This window comes from Salmo salar, chromosome ssa03 (genome assembly GCF_905237065.1).
Source record: "Salmo salar chromosome ssa03, Ssal_v3.1, whole genome shotgun sequence".
Classification (NCBI taxonomy): Eukaryota; Metazoa; Chordata; class Actinopteri; order Salmoniformes; family Salmonidae; genus Salmo; species Salmo salar.
In genome coordinates, this window is record NC_059444.1 from 70,744,582 (window position 1) to 70,762,116 (window position 17,535).

The 17,535-nt window shown below is 45.6% G+C and overlaps 1 long non-coding RNA gene across 1 annotated transcript in view; it reads right to left on the reverse strand.

Moving 5' to 3' along the window:
* The window catches only part of LOC123741697 (uncharacterized), a 183,887-nt gene that overhangs the window by 39,642 nt on the left and 126,710 nt on the right, over positions 1–17,535 (reverse strand). The window lies entirely within an intron of this gene.

Sequence of the window (17,535 nt, forward strand, 5' to 3'; positions counted from 1 at the left end):
GGGCGTGAAGAGGTGGGCTGTCTTAGGGAAATATAAAAAGAGACAGACACATGCGGAGCGCTCCGGTGCGCGATCACATCTGACAGGTCTGAGCTGCAGTCCGCCTACCTCCTTATCGCCCTCACTTTTCCACAGCGCTGTGTGCTGTGCTCTCTACCCAGGCCACAGCCATGGACTGGTCCTCACGCTGATGTTACGGGAGATTCAGCACAGGGGAGCTATCGCACTCATCGCCATACGTTAGCATCACACACTGAGGATTGCACACGGATCACCCACCCAACTGCACCCCACGCACCTCAATTGTGAAAAAAGAGAAAGAGAGAGCGAGAATACAGCCTGCTTCAAATGAATGAGAGCATTCCCAGTGGCATTGAGGCAATTACAGAGGCTGGCGCTGTTTTCTGTTTACCCCTCACCCTTTCTCTCTCGCTCTCTCTCAGGCTGGTACAGTGTCTGTTTTCTCTCTCTTTCCGTCTCTCTGTGCTCCAGACATATGCCTCTATTAATGTAGCTTCTGTCACTTCAGCTGCTTGGTCAGATTACTCCGTCTCTGCTTCCCCTGTGTTCTACCCACATTGAGTGCCTACGCGTCCGCCCGCTTGCCTAGCGCCTGCCATCCTGCCCGCCTACCCACCTGCCTGCCTGCCCGCTACACATTTCAGTTGGCCAAACACTTCCCTGAGTCTCCAGCCCACCTTGAGACAGACCTCACCAGACCCCACTGCTGCCACACCTTCCTGTCTGATTCTAGGAGGGAGGAACAACTCACAGTTATCATAATCCCTCCAGATTTATCACACCTCACCTGGTGTGACAGAGGTTTATTAAGAGGCTAGTTGGTAGTGGAACACCACAACTTAATATTAGCACACAGACAGACACACACACACACACAGCATCCCCACCTCCCTCATCTACCAACCTCCACACTTTATCTCCCCTCAATTAACATCTTTAGCGTGAGCTGCTATTATCTTAACCACACAGAGCGCTGATGTTCCTGGGAGGAGGAGAGGAGGGGGGAGGAGAGAGGACAGGACACTATTAGTAGAGCAGCAGAGAGGACGGTGGTGGTGGTGGTGGGGGGGGGGGGGGGGGGGCTGTGGACAGAGGGCTCTGAGCTGCTGCTGCTGGAATACACAGGGCTAATTAAAGCCATATTCAAACATGACTAACTGCTACCCAAGGTGCACGCTAACAAACATCTACACAAACAACCTTGTTACAGCATAAACATGTAGGCTAGCCCCGAGCATTGTCTTTCTTTGTGAGGATTAATCGTAGAGAGACAGGCATGTTCAAGTGAAAGTCATGACAACAAAATAATCTAAATCTCTTCTGACTGCTCACTGGTGTTTGATCATGTTTATTTTCTCATACCTCTCATATGTATTGCTACGCTATCAAATCATTCAACATGAATGGCACTATAAAAAACAATAGACTTGCCAGCCAGCTGCTGTAGAATTCCTATAAATTCAAAGGCCCTTGTAAAATGCAGTCCTTTGAAGCACGGGGTAAAATTGCCAAGTACCGGATGTGCTTTAGGCTTACCTCACCGCCCTACAGCTCGTTTCCTTGTCTTAATGTCTTGTATACTCTATTCTATCCGTTTGCCTGCCCTCGCCCGCCTCCATTCCGCCCTAAGACACCATCAAAGTGCCCATTAAGCCATCAAAGTGCTCACTTTGTCCTTGCTTCTCTCTGTGACAACCACAAAGTGGGTGACGTGGTCCCAGAGCACCTATAACGATAGAGGTGGGGTGGACGTCTGGCTGTTGTGGCCGGTGGCTCCAACCCTTGGCCCAGACCAGACCATTAGGAGTATTCTATTACTGTTGGGTTAACCTGTCACGCTTGGCCGTGGCTCTCTCTTTATGGTCTGACTGCTCTGAAAGGGCAGGGGATAAAACTCTATCAGTGGGACAAACGATCCCACGCTCCTTCATTTATCACACGCCCAGGGATCCCCCATGGCGGGCAGCGGCGGCGGTGGCCAGGGCCAGAGTCTGCGGGGGTATCCTTCACTCTGGTTACCATGGGGACCCCCCAGGGCCTACGCAGTGCTGGGCTGGGAGGACAGAGGCGGACAGACTGGCCCCATTCCACACAAAGACTTCCATTCTTAATCACAGGATGACTCAGGTAATAGCAGCCTGCAAACCACGTAGCAGGGACAGAGCTGCCAGCTAACACACTGGCCAGCACAGGTGGTTTAGTTTGCAGCACACGCACGCACACACACACACACACACACACAGCTCAGAGTAGTGATTAAGAAATGAGACTAGTGATCAGTAGGTTACAGAGGTCAAACGTTCATGGGGTCACATAGCTAGCGCCCCTTCAGGAAGGTACTTAGCCTCAATTGTTTTGGGTATACACTGAGCTGGGAGAGTGGATAAAATGTCAAACTCAACTTCACCCTATAGAAAGGTTCAAAGCAAAGACGTGACAGTGAACGCTTTGGTTATTTACAAATTCATACCATAATGACACAGGCCCTGTTCAATCTGCACACATCCCCCTTCAACAAACACAACTCTCCTCCTTTTTTCACCGGATCTATCAAGGGAGGGCGACAATTAAATGACTTTAATTTGATTAGGAGATAATGTGTCCCACTTAATGGAAAGGACAGACTTCACAACACACCCAGATTAGTTTGGTGGATGCCTGCTTATAAACGAAGACAGGCCCTCCTTTCATCAATTAAGTCTGATGTTCAGATGCAGTTTAATGGTTGGAGGGAAGGGATGAGGAGGGGTGTGTTCTCGTCAGAAATTAGGGAGTCTGGAAATATGGGGTCAGGAGAGGTATAAGCACGCATGGCTTAAGATTTGGTATTAGCATGACACAATCAATGTAAGTCATTACTAGCCATCCATGAAAGGTAAAGTGGTTGTGAGCTACATAGTAGAGGGCAGATGGCCTGTTGTCTCAACATTACAGACCATGTATTGCCTTGCTTTCCTTTGTGTATTGCTATTCAATACTGCATCTCAATTTACAGACAGTGTCTGGTTTCATTGTAAAGATGATGTAACGTTAACTCACTGATAATGTTTTACCATTTACTATGTCTGATAGGCTATACTCTACAGCCGAACTCTGTAGCCCCTAAATACTTCAGTACAACAGCTGGTAGACAGACATTTATTGTGAATAACCTACATATTGATCTCCATATTACAATGAAGTGTTTTCAGTAGTTTGTGTAAACCTTACCCAGGCTGCCTTACCCAGGCTGCCTTACCCAGGCTGCCTTACCCAGGCTGCCTTACCCAGGCTGCCTTACCCAGGCTGCCACCCTCTAACGCTGGTGTACGTCAAGAACAAGCATTATATAGGCCTACTTACTACAAATTGTTTGGCGCATTCATATTTTCCCCATACAGGCCTACTTAGTCATTAATTTCTCCAAAAATGATATATTGTTGTTCTTTTGCTAGTATAATGTGTATTTACTGTGCACAAATAAAAATACAATCACATGTTTGACCCGTCTCTCTGTGATCGGCTATAACTTCAGAACACATGTTTGACCCGTCTCTCTGTGATCGGCTATAACTTCAGAACACATGTTTGACCCGTCTCTCTGTGATCGGCTATAACTTCAGAACACATGTTTGACCCGTCTCTCTGTGATCGGCTTATAAGCTTCGACACATGTTGACCGGCCTCTCGTGTTATAACTCTACACACCCTTTGATCGGACACACTTCCCATGTTTGACCCGTCTCTATGTGATCGGCTATAACTTCAGAACACATGTTTGACCCGTCTCTCTGTGATCGGCTATAACTTCAGAACAAAGTTGACTGCAAATACAAAGTTGCCAATGTCTTGGTAACTGATACAAACAAGAGACGTTTAAAAATATGCTTCAAATAAAAAACACAAACAGTAGGCAATAGGCCTATTTCAATCATATTGAAATACATGACATTTTACATTGTATTTTCTTTTAACAGAAGCTTATCCAGAGTGACTTACAGTTCTTTCCGATCACAGATCCTATCCCAGTATGGAACCACATGTATCGCGACTTAGCAAGCTTATCCAGAGTGACTTACAGTTCTTTCGATCCTATCAGTATCGACACATGCTCCAACGACAGGGCTTAGCGACCGTTCTTACTGTACATCTTCGGCCGTTGTAGGAAAGATGCATAGTTAAAACACTCGTAAGCCTAAGTTCCATCGCTATCAGGAAAGCGGGCCCTGGTTGGTACTCCAACATGCTATAGTTGGTTTGGCAGTGTAGGCCTAGTTGAGGCTGTGTATTTTGGAAATATCTTTGTAGATCCATGTAAATACTCATCAGACTGTATCTTTCCTGTACCACCTTTTCACTGGGAATTCATTTGACACCTGCTACTTACTGCACTTAAAGATGGAATCAGTATTTGGAGAAACAGTGCTGCTGTCCGGCCCAACGCCTTTGTTATTGTTTTTGTTTTGATGAAAAGGAGAGGAGAATCTGGCAGTGTGGTAAAAGAAAATCCAGTACATATTCTGCTGTTCTTTCACGCATGCAATGATGTCCGAGAAAAGAAAACAGTGTTCGTTGTTTGCAGCAACTTCTTTGTTTTTGTAATATCCAAACAGACATGTTTGTTTCACCAGTTAAGGCTTTCAGGTTTAAGGCTGCTTTAACATCTGGTTCCTACGGCAACTAACTCTGCTCTAACATCTGGTTCCTACGGCAACTAACTCTGTAGCGCCTAAAATACTTCAATAAAACAGCTGTTATACAGAAATACGTTGCGAAGAACTTAAATTTTGATCTACATATTTCACAAGTGTTTTCAATAGTTTCTGTGGGCCCAGCCCAGACTGACACCCTCTATCGTTGGCATCTGCACTCTGACAATCTGCCTGTGGACTCCCGCTGTCCATCCCAGTACGACACTTTTTGAGCTTCCAGCGAAAACAGGATACTTGAAAGATGAGGACATTTGGAGCAAGTCCTTGAGTTTGGGGTCATTGCTTGGAGTGTGTACGGCGCTCTGTCATTCACGGCACGCCACACACTCCCAAGCGCTCCATTTGCGGTGGCCCGTTCCCCGCTGTGTGAAGAAAGAAGGGTATAATCTCCCAGCAGTATTCTGGGGGTGAATCTAGCGGCTTTGTCTGCGCATACCAATGGAAAACTCTCTCTCTCTCTCTCTCTCTCTCTCTCTCTCTCTCTTTAACTCTCTCTCTCTCTCTCTCTCTCTGGTGATAAATGAAAAGATGCAACTGATGTTGCCGGGGTCTGGGATACGTACACATCCTCCATCAGTAGAGCCATCACTATGACTACTAGACCTACTACTACTGCTACCACCTCCAGTACAATTACACTGGGCCAGATTCAATCAAACCTATGCCACAACAATGTTAATGCAGTCTTTGTTGATACACCTGCTGCCAACGCACACAGGAAAACCACAAGTGTATACGACTACCTGTGAGAAAGGTCTACCAGCTATTTCCACTGTACCTCAAACCATACTACAATTTATTTGACGAGAGGAAAATAAAAAAAAATCTATGGGACTGGAAATATATTGCAGATATATTTAGTTGAGCCTACCGTCTCATGAAATTAACAAGAATAAAAGAAGCAATCCTCCTGAGACTATAAGCATCTACATCCTGTTCAGATCTTATGTAGACTTCCATCTCACTCAACATGGCTCCCGGTGTCTGTGTTTATTAGGGTGTCTATACATACTGAAGATGCAGCATATCAAACAGCAGTCCCAGTATGGGAGAACTTAATGAAGCCACTAGAGAGGGGCATGTGGGTGATGTGGTGTGAGGCGCTCTAGCGCTGGGTCTCTGGGTCAGGTGACTTCCCTCCTAGCTATAGATGTATGTATGCGCCACTCATTTGTATGTGCACTACGGCGGCTCCTGGCTCTCTCTCTCCCTGCTGATTATCATGTCAGCGGTGGAGGGCAGGCGGGCGAGCGGGCCGGCCCAGTTGGAGCCCAGGGTGTGAGCCAGCCAAGCTGAGGGGAGGGGCCTGAGGTGCTCAGGGGAGATGAGGAGATTCAGAGGGTCTCTGTTCTCTCACTGGGGGATCCCCCACATTTAGCGCCTCATGTAGATCACTGCTGGTACCATCATAGCCCTCCGGGCCCCAGGAATTAATGTAGCAAGCAATGGCAGCAGTGATTTATTAAAATAACACACTGATGAGAGAGGAGGCTGCTGCTTTCTCTACCTCCCCAGCTCTCCCCAATATGTTCTGGAGACAGGAACTACACCGTGCCATAATATGGGGAGAGAGGCTTCTGGAAAACAAGGAGGGAGGAAGTGGGGAGGAAGCGAGCGCTGCACAAATTGTGGCGGCAGTCCTCACTGTCATTGCTTATTTATTTACCTTCTTTCCATTCGAGTCAGGCCTTGTATTAAAATGATCCCTCCTGCCGCGTTTTGCCTTGTTGAACAAGCGCAAAGCCCCGTTAAGTGTCTGTGAAAGGCCTGTGATTGTGTTTGCGGTGCCCCGGGTGTGCCGTGGTCAGCCGCTCCTCCCTATCTCCCCCGGACAGACGGGATTAGAGACAGGGGCTGAATGACCCTCTAGGGGAGAACAGGCAGGGTCCGGGAATCACGTCTGCCATACCACACGTGCACGCGCACACATGCGTACCCCCTCCCCCCCATTTATACACAGGTCTACCTCATCTCACCTGAAACTACTCGAGATTGCACAGTATTTTAGGATCAGCTTCTCTACACACCCTCCACTGTGCCTCAGACACAATGGAGTCTTGAGGAGGAATATTGGCCTGTGTGCCTCTTCACTGTCTGTTTATTTGTAGAATAAATAAGGAGTTGATCAGATTCCTTGCTAGCTGTAGTAAGACACTCCCTGTGAGCTCAATGCAGGAGGTGTTGTGGTCTACGGGTTGGCAAGCAGTTCACATCCCCATCTCTGTCAGCCCCATCAGATACAACACACCCTCACATCCCCATGTCTCTGTCAGCCCCATCAGATACAACACACCCTCACATCCCCATGTCTCTGTCAGCCCCATCAGATACAACACACCCTCACATCCCCATGTCTCTGTTAGCCTCATTAGATACAACACACCCTCACATCCCCATGTCTCTGTCAGCCCCATCAGATACAACACACCCTCACATCCCCATGTCTCTGTCAGCCTCATCAGATACAACACACCCTCACATCCCCATGTCTCTGTCACAGTGGCGATTTTAGAATGTAAATCTTGGTGGGGCAAACTCCCCAACATTGTTTTAGATGCATGCCAGCAAAGCCACTACACAACACAACACTAAACAATCAATTAATTGCACTATAACAGTGACAAACGGTGCCCACAAACTGTTAGGGCCTACATAAAGCTGTCCCAACAGCAGAGCTTTCTTTTCAGCACCATGGAGTGAATCCTTACCACCGCTACACTTGGCTTTCAGCGGAGCCTTGTCTGGCAGCGAAACAGTTCATTCAGCCTCATTTACTGCCTTTTAAAAAAACATTGCTATTATGGCTGACTTGCTTAAAAAAATGTGGTTTCTACTGACAATTGAGATGTACAAACTATGGCATAAGGGAACGACGAGCAGATAAGAGGCAATCCGTAATTTTTATTAAGACATTAATGAGCGATCTAGGACGGACGTAGTCAATATAACTATTTGTTCATCACCTTTGAAATGTACAGCGACAGAATTCAGAACATGGGCCGTTCTTACAGTATTATCCCTGTACACCAAGTCAGAACCCATATCTACAGTATAATAATAGTGATATAAATTAGTTCAGGTACGCTCATTGTGCTTCCATGACTGTGACTACATGTCAAAACAGATGTTGTGGTAATAGGTTACATTTGAATGAAGAAGAATTTTGTATTTAAAAGCGGTCTGTAAAATGTATCAAGCCCTTGGTCCAAATCGGACCTCGATCCTCTCTCTACAGGCAAATATGCCTGGGAGCTCAAGTCAAAATAAAAGTGGCAGGCTTCAAATCAAATCAAGTCAACTCATGCCGATATGAGAAAGTGAAAAATAGAGATGGGAGGAAAAGGCTCGAACATTTCACATTTTCTCAGGGAAAGTTTCCTTGCCCCATTAGCTTGGAAGTGGTTATACAGCTAAATAATGCAGTAGATATTCCACAATATGAGCTTTGAAGGAAGGAGTCACAGATTCATTAAGAAAGAAAAGCTAACCCGTGGAAGAACTTAAAGGAGAACTCACAATAAAAAGATCAGAGTGACAATTCTGTATGTCCACAGCTCAATACCTTGACCTTTACCCACAACATTCCGTCCTTGGACGACTGACTTCAGTACACTGGCCAAGCGAGGCACTCTATTGCTGTTTGGCTCGAGTCAAACACATGAGCAGCTTATCACTCCCAAACAGTTGACCGGCGTTGAGACCTCATGTTTATTCATACTGGTTAGCCTGACCTGAGGAGCAGGAGGGTGGAAGGAGAGCCAAATCAACGGTTCTTCCTTTCAATATCATTTAACATCTCATACATACAATAACAGGTCTCTTCAGATGCACACTAGCAAAGCAGAACTCCTAACTCAAGGAGACAGAAACTAAGGAGAGATAGACAGAGATGAGAGAGAGTGAAACAGACAACTCTGCTCTCTCTCACTATAGGCTCTGCCTTCAGCTTGAACTTTGGTGGTGACGATAAAATTAAATAACTCTGGGTTACCATAGTGATAACAGTGGAACACATAACTAAGTAGCATGAGGGATAGGGAGCATCTCGGGGGGCCCTCCAGCTTTTATGTGTCAGCCGCAATTCTCCATCATCAAAGACTCTTCTCCACTCTCAGCACCAAGACAATTCTCCATCATCAAAGACTCTTCTCCACTCTCAGCACCAAGACAATTCTCCATCATCAAAGACTCTTCTCCACTCTCAGCACCAAGACAATTCTCCATCATCAAAGACTCTTCTCCACTCTCAGCACCAAGACAATTCTCCATCATCAAAGACTCTTATCCACTCTCAGCACCAAGACAGAAAGACATTGGTGGATCATTAGTTTCCAGTGAAGAAGCAAGTCATTTATCCATTTTTTTTAAAGCCAGCGAGAGAGAGAGAGCGAGAGAGAGAGAGAGAGGAGAGAGAGAGAGAGAGAGAGAGAGAGAGAGAGAGAGAGAGAGAGTGAGCAATCTTCTTGGCAAGTCAATATCTTGGGGTGCTAACCTGTATCCCTTATGAGTACCTGAACAGGTACTATGCCAGCAGCCTGACGGGCGCCTAGCTCTGTGAAGTCGCAGTCCTTTGCAACACATCAATACGCTGAACTTTTCCTGCCGAGTACCTGTGCTCTCCAGCGTGACCCACGCCCCCTTTATCTATTCTGTTTAAAGATACAGGCACATGGAGGGAGCGGAGTGGCTTGATTACCTCCTGGGACACCTGCGATAGCTAGTTCCCCCTTTAAGTTTGCCAAGTGAGAAAGTCCTCAGAAGTTTGTTGACAGATCTCTCCCTGCGCTGGGACATCCATGGACGTGGTAACCTTGGAGATCCAGAGGACAAATGGGAGTTGGGAAAGATCAAGTACGGCGGTGGGTTTTGTTTATGAGGAAAACGTAATGGGACATGAAGCACAGGGAGATAAACCTGGTTAATGTAGAGGGTACAGGAAGTACACTGCTGTAGGACACTGCTAAGTCATGTATAGAATGTGTGGGTTTGATGTGAAAGGGATAAATAGGCAACAGTAGAACCAAAATAAAATCAGACATACACTACCGTTCAAAAGTTTGGGGTCACTTAGAAATGTCCTTGTTTTTGAAAGAAAAGCACATTTTTTGTCCATTAAAGTAACATCAAATTGATCAGAAATACAGTGTAGATATTGTTAATGTTGTAAATGACTATTGTAGCTGGAAATGGCAGATTTTTTATGGAATATCTACATAGGCGTACAGAGGCCCATTATCAGCAACCATCACTCCTGTGTTCCAATGGCACGTTATGTTAGCTAATTCAAGTTTATCATTTTAAAAGGCTAAATGATCATTAGAAAACCCTTTTGCAATTATGTTCGCACAGCTGAAAGCTGTTGTTCTGATTAAAGAAGCAATAAAACTGGCCTTCTTTAGACTAGTTGAGTATCTGGAGCATCAGCATTTGTGGGTTCGATTACAGGCTCAAAATGGCCAGAAACAAATAATTTTCTTTTGAAACTTATCAGTCTATTCTCAACTCATCCCAAACCAACTCAATTGGGTTGAGGTTGGGTGATTGTGGAGGCCAGGTCATCTGATGCAGCACTCCATCACTCTCCTTCTTGGTCAAATAGCCCTTACACAGCCTGGAGGTGTGTTGGGTCATTGTCCTGTTGAAAAACAAATGATAGTCCCACTTAGCGCAAACCAGATGGGATGACGTATCGCTGCAGAATGCTGTGGTAGCCATGCTGGTTAAGTGTACCTTGAATTCTAAACAAATCACTGACAGTGTCACAAGAAAAGCACCCCCACACCATCACACCTCCTCCTCCTTCATGCTTCATGGTGGGAACCATGCATGTGGAGATCTTCCGTTCACCTACTCTGCGTTTTACAAAGACACGGCAGTTGGAACCAAAAATCTCAAATTTGGACTCATCAGACCAAAGGACAGATTTCCACCGGTCTAATGTCCATTGCTCATGTTTCTTGGCCCAAGCAACTACCTTCTTATTGGTGTCCTTCAGTAGTGGTTTCTTTGCAGCAATTCGACCAGGAAGGCCTGATTCGTGTAGTCTTCTCTGAACAGTTGATATTGAGATGTGTCTGTTACTTGAACTCTTTGAAGCATTTATTTGGGCTGCAATTTCTGAGGCTGGTATCTCTAATGAACGTATCCTCTGCAGCAGAGGTAACTCTGGATCTTCCTTTCCTGTGGCGGTCCTCATGAGAGCCAGAGAGAGTTCTTGACATTTTCCAGATTGACTGACCTTCATGTCTTAAAGTAATAATGGACAGTCGTTTCTCTTTGCTTATTTGAGCTGTTCTTGCCATAATATGGACTTGATCTTTTACCAAATAGGGCTATCTTCTGTATACCACCTCTACCTTTTCACAACAGAACTGATTGGCTCAAACACACTAAGAAGGAAATAAATTCCACAAATTAACTTTTAACAAGGCACACCTGTAAATTGAAATGCATTCCAGGTGACTACCTCATGAAGCTGGTTGAGAAAATGCCAAGAGTGTGCAAACCTGTCATCAAGGCAAACGGTGTCTACTTTGCCTTGAAGAATCTCAAATATAAAATACATTTTGATTTGTTGAACACTTTTTTGGTTACTACATGATTCCATATGTGTTATTTAATAGTTTTGATGTCTTCACTATTATTCTACAACGTAGATAATAGTAAAAATAAAGAAAAATCCTTGAAATGAGTAGGTGTGTCCAAACCTTTGAGTGGTACTGTAGATAAACTTCATATTCAGGCATAAAGCAAGATGGCGCCGACAGAAAGGGCTGCCTCGCTTCTAGTCCTTTGGAAACTTTGCAGTATTTAGTTTTTTCTGTATTATTTCTTACATTGTTAGCTGAGAAAATCTTAAGTGTTATTATATACAGCCGGGAATAACTATTGGATATCTGAGCGACGTCAACTTACCAGCACTACGACCAGGAATACGACTTTCCCGAAGCGGATCCTTTGTCTGAGCATTTGAACTTATCCCAGAGGCCGACCCAAAACAACGCCGCCGGATCGCTAATGTTCAGTCCCTAGATAACAAGGTTAATGAAATTAGGGCAAGGGTTGCTTTCCAGAGAGACATCAGAGATTGTGACATCTGGATTCTCGGTGTGTCACGCCGACAGGAATAAACATCTCTCCAAGAAGAAGAAAAGCGGGGGTGTATGTTCATGACTAACGACTCATGGTGTAATTTTAACAACATACAGGAACTCAAGTTCTTTGGTTCACCTGACCTAGAATTCCTCTCAATCAAATGCCGACCGTATTATCTCCCAAGAGAATTCTCTTCCGTTATTGTCACAGCCGTGTATATCCTCCATCAAGTCGATGCCACGACAGCCCTCAAGGAACTTCACTGGGCTTTATGCAAACTGGAAACCAGATATCCTGAGGCTGCATTTAATGTTTTATTTTTTATTTCACCTTTATTTACCCAGGTAGGCCAGTTGAGAACAAGTTCTCATTTACAACTGCGACCTAGCCAAGATAAAGCAAAGCAATGTGACAATAAACAACAACACAGAGTTACATGTGGGATAAGCAAAAGTTCAGTCAATAACACAACAGAAAAATCTATATACAGTGTATGCAAATGGCATAAGGAGGAAAGGCAATAAAGAGGCCATAGTAGTGAAGTAATTACAATTTAGCAAATTAACACGAGTGATAGATGTGCAGATGATGATGTGCAAGTAGAAATACTGGTGTGCAAAAGAGCAAAAAAAAGTAAATAAAATCAATATGGGGATTACGTAGGTAGTTGGGTGGGCTATTTACAGATGGGCTGTGTACAGGTGCAGCGATCGGTAAGCTGCTCAGACAGCTGATGCTTAAAGTTAGTGAGGGAGTTATAAGTCTCCAACCTCAGCGATTTTTGCAATTCGTTCCAGTCATTGGCAGCAGAGAACTTGAAGGAAAGGCGGCCAAAGAGGTGTTGGCTTTGGGGATGACCAGTGAGATATACCTGCTGGAGCGCGTGCTATGGGTGGGTGTTGTTATGGTGACCAGTGAGCTGAGATAAGATGGAGCTTTACCTAGCCAAGACTTATAGATGACCTGGAGCCAGTGGGTCTGGCGATGAACATGTAGCGAGGGCCAGCTGACGAGAGCATACAGGTCGCAGTGGTGGGTAGTGTATGGGGCTTTGGTGACAAAACAGATGGCACTGTGATAGACTGCATCCAGTTTGCTGAGTAGAGTGTTGGAGGCTATTTTGTAAATGACATTGCCGAAGTCGAGGATCGGTAGGATAGTCAGTTTTACGAGGGTATGTTTGGCAGCGTGAGTGAAGGAGGCTTTGTTGCGATGTAGGAAGCCGATTCTAGATTTAATTTTGGATTGGAGATGCTTAATATGAGTCTGGAAGGAGAGTTTACAGTCTAGCCAGACACCTAGGTATTTGTAGTTGTCCACATATTCTAAGTCAGAACCATCCAGAGTAGTGATGCTAGTCGGGCGGGTGGGTGTGGGCAGGGATCGGTTGAAAAGCATGTATTTAGTTTTACTGCGTTTAAGAGCAGTTGGAGGCCACGGAACGAGTATTGTATGGCATTGAAGCTCGTTTGGAGATTTGTTAACACAGTGTCCAAAGAAGGGCCAGATGTATACAGAAGGATGTCGTCTGTGTAGACATGGATCAAGGAATCACCAGCAGCAAGAGCGACATCATTGATGTATACAGAGAAAAGAGTCGGCCCGAAAATTGAACCCTGTGATACCCCCATGGAGACTGCCAGAGGTCCGGACAACAGGCCCTCCGATTTGACACACTGAAATCTATCAGAGAAGTAGTTGGTGAACCAGGCGAGACAATCATTTGAGAAACCAAGGCTGTTGAGTCTGCCGATAAGAATACGGTGGTTGACAGACTCGAAAGCTTTGGCCAGGTCAATGAAGACGGCTGCACAGTACTGTCTTTTATCGATGGCGGTTATGATATCGTTTAGTACCTTGAGCGTGGCTGAGGTGTACCCGTGACCAGCTCGGATACCGGATTGCACAGCAGAGAAGGTACGGTGGGATTCGAAATGGTCAGTGATCTGTTTGTTAACTTGGCTTTCAAAGACTTTAGAAAGGCAGGGCAGGATGGATATAGGTCTGTAACAGTTTGGGTCTAGAGTGTCACCCCGTTTGAAGAGGAGGATAACCGCGGAAGCTTTCCAATCTTTAGGAATCTCTGAAGATACGAATGAGAGGTTTGACAGACTAGTAATAGGGGTTACAACAATGGCGGCGGATAATTTTAAAAAGAGAGGGTCCAGATTGTCTAGCCCAGCTGATTGGTACGGGTCCAGGTTTTGTAGCTCTTTCAGAACATCTGCTAAAATCTGCGGGGTTGCGTAGCTATCGGCTGTTGGAATAACCAGAAGAAAAGCAAGGCCAGCCGAATAGAAATGCTTATTTTAATTCGTGATTATCGTGGATTTATCGGTGGTGACAGTGTTTCCTAGCCTCAGTGCAGTGGGCAGCTGGGAGGAGGTGCTCTTATTCTCCATGGATTTTACAGTGTCCCAGAACTTTGGGGAGTTAGAGCTGTAGGGTGCAAATTTCTGTTTGAAAAAGCTAGCCTTTTCTTTCCTAACTGACTGTGTGTATTGGTTCCTGACTTCCCTGAAAAGTTGCATATCGCGGGGACTACTCGATGCTAGTGCAGTATGCCACAGGATGTTTTTGTGCTGGTAGAGGGCAGTCTGGTCTGGAGTGAACCAAGGGCTATATCTGTTCTTAGTTCTACATTTTTTGAAAGGGGCATGCTTATTTAAGATGGTGAGGAAATGACTATTTAAAGAATAACCAGGTATCCTCTACTGATGGGATGAGGTAAATATCCTTCCAGGAAATCCGGGCCAGGTCGATTAGAAAGGCCTGTTCGCAGAAGTGTTTTAGGGTAGTCGTTTGACCGCGGACCCATAACGGATGCAGGCAATGAGGCAGTGATCGCTGTGATCCTGATTGAAAACAGCAGAGGTGTATTTGGAGGGCAAGTTGGTCAGGATAATATCTATGAGGGTGCCCATGTTTACGGATTTAGGGTTGTACCTGGTGGGTTCCTTGATAATTTGTGTGAGATTGAGGGCATCTAGTTTAGATTGTAGGACGGCCGGGGTGTTAAGCATATCCCAGTTTAGGTCTCCTAACAGAATGAACTCTGAAGATAGATGGGGGGCAATCAATTCACATATGGTGTCCAGGGCACAGCTGGGAACTGAGGGGGGTCTATAACAAGCGGCAACAGTGAGAGACTTATTTTTGGAGAGATTCATTTATTAAATTAGAAGCTCGAACTGTTTGACATAGACCTGGAAAGTATGACAGAACATTGCAGGCTATCTCCTCAATAGATTGCAACTCCTCCCCCTTTGGCAGTTCTATCTTGACGGGAAATGTTGTAGTTAGGGATGGAAATGTCAGAATTGTTGGTGGCCTTGCTAAGCCAGAATTCAGACACGGCAAGGACATCAGGGTTGGCGGAGTGTGCTAAAGCAGTGAGTAAAACAAACTTAGGGAGGAGGCTTCTGATGTTAACGTGCATGAAACCAAGGCTTTTATGGTTGCAGAAGTCAACAAATGAGAGTGCCTGGGGGCACACAGGGCCTGGGTTAACCTCTACATCACCCGAGGAACAGAAGAGGAGTAGGATGAGGGTACGGCTAAAGACTATCAAAACTGGCTGTCTAGTGTGTTGGGGACAGAGAATAAAAAGAGCAGATTTCTGGGCATGGTAGGATAGATTCAGGGCATAATGTACAGACGGGTATGGTAGGGTGCGGGTACAGTGGAGGTAAACCTAGGGATTGAGTGACGATAAGAGAGGTTGGAGGCACTAGTTAATCTCTGGAGGCACTAGTTATGCTAGGTGAGGTCACTGCATGTGTGGGAGGTTGGAAAAAAGAGCTATCTGAGGCATGTTGAGTGTGACAGGGACGCAGTAAAATAAAACAATGATAACTACCCTAAACAACAGTATACAAGGCATATTGACATTTGAGAGAGACATAAAGCGAGGCATAAAGCAATCACAGGTGTTGATTGGGAGAGCTAGCTAAGACAACAACGGGTAAGACATCAGCAGCTAATCAGCTTAAGACAACAACAACAGGTAAAATGGCGATGAATGGGCAGAGAGGGTCAGTTAACTACACACAGGGCCTGAGTTCGAGGCTGGGGCCGACAGATAAACAAAATGGAGTACCGTGATTAATGAACAGTCCAGCAGGCATCAGCTATGTAGCCAAGTGATCATAGGGTCCAGTGAACAGCAATAGATGAAACAGAGAAGCCGTTAGGTAGTCGTTACTACGCTAGCAAGCGGGAGACACGGCGTTCATAAAGTTAGCAGGCCGGGACAAGCAGAAGCGTCTTCACCGACGTCCGGCAATGGCCGGTTGAGGGCACATCGGATGGAATTACGTCGGCAGACCAGTTGTGATGGATCGGCAGGGCTCCGTGTCGACAAAGGGTCCAGGCCAATTGGCAAAAGAGGTATTGTAGCTGGAGTAATTTTGTTTGTTAGCCGGGAGATGCACCTGGCTCGAGGCTAACTGGTGCTAGCTTCGGGACAAGGGTGTTAGCCACTATAGCCACTCGGTAACAGCTAGCTAGCTGCAATGATCCGATGCAAAGGTCCAGAGCTTACGGCAGGAATCCGGTGATGTAGTGGCTTCTAGTCGTGTTAGTGAAGAGTCCGGGAGGCATCAGCTGTGTAGCCAAGTGATCATAGGGTCCGCTGAGCAGGTCGGGAGATGGGCCTGGCTCAAGGCTAGCTTCGGGACTGGGCCACTCGGTAGCAACTAGCTAGCTGCGATGACCCGGAATAATGGTCCAGAGCTTACGGCAGGAATCCGGTGATGAGGTGGCTTCTAGTCGTGTTAGTGAAGAGTCCGGGAGGCATCAGCTGTGTAGCCGAGTGGAGAAAAGCAGTCCGATATGCTCAGGGTTGATATCGCGCTATGCAGACTGGCAGGTATTATCCAGGCTAAAAGCGTATGGAGTCTGAGATAAAGGTAAAGGCCGCTAGCAGTGACTAACAATGAATCAATAGCTAGTAGCTAATTAGCTGGTTAGCTTCAGATGGCTAGCTTCTGATGTAGGTTCTAGCTATAAGATCTAAAAATAGCAGATCCGTATCACATTGGGTGAGGCGGGTTTCCGGAAGGTATATTTAATTTAAAAATGGAAAAAGAGATTGAAATATATTGAAATATATACAAAAAAAGATGAAAAAAACATAAAAATGTATACGGGCAACGTAAATTCTATCAGCATATTGTCTTTAGCACTCGCGCTGGAAAAAACTCTGGACCACTGTTACTCTAACTTCCACGATGCATACAAGACCCTTCCAGCCCTCCTTTTGGCAAATCTGACCACGACTCTATTTTGCTCCTCCCTTCCTATAGGCAGAAACCCAAACAGGAAGCACCTGTGCTAAGGACTATTCAACGCTGGTCTGACCAATCGGAATCCACGCTTCAAGATTGTTTTTATCAGGCGGACTGGGATATGTTCCGGGTAGCCACTGAGAATAATATTGACGGATACACTGATTCGGTGAGTAAGTTTATAAGGAAGTGTATAGGACATGTTGTACCCAATGTGACTAGATGACGGCATTCGCGCAAAACTGAAATTGCAAACCATTCCATTTAACCATGGAGAGGTGATCGGGAATATGGCCGAATACAAACAGTGTAGTTATTCCCTCCGCAAGGCAATCAAACAGGCAAAATGTGAGTATAGAGACAAAGTGGAATCGTAATTCAACAGCTCAGACACGAGACCCATGTGGCATGGTCTACAGACAATCACGGACTACAAAAGA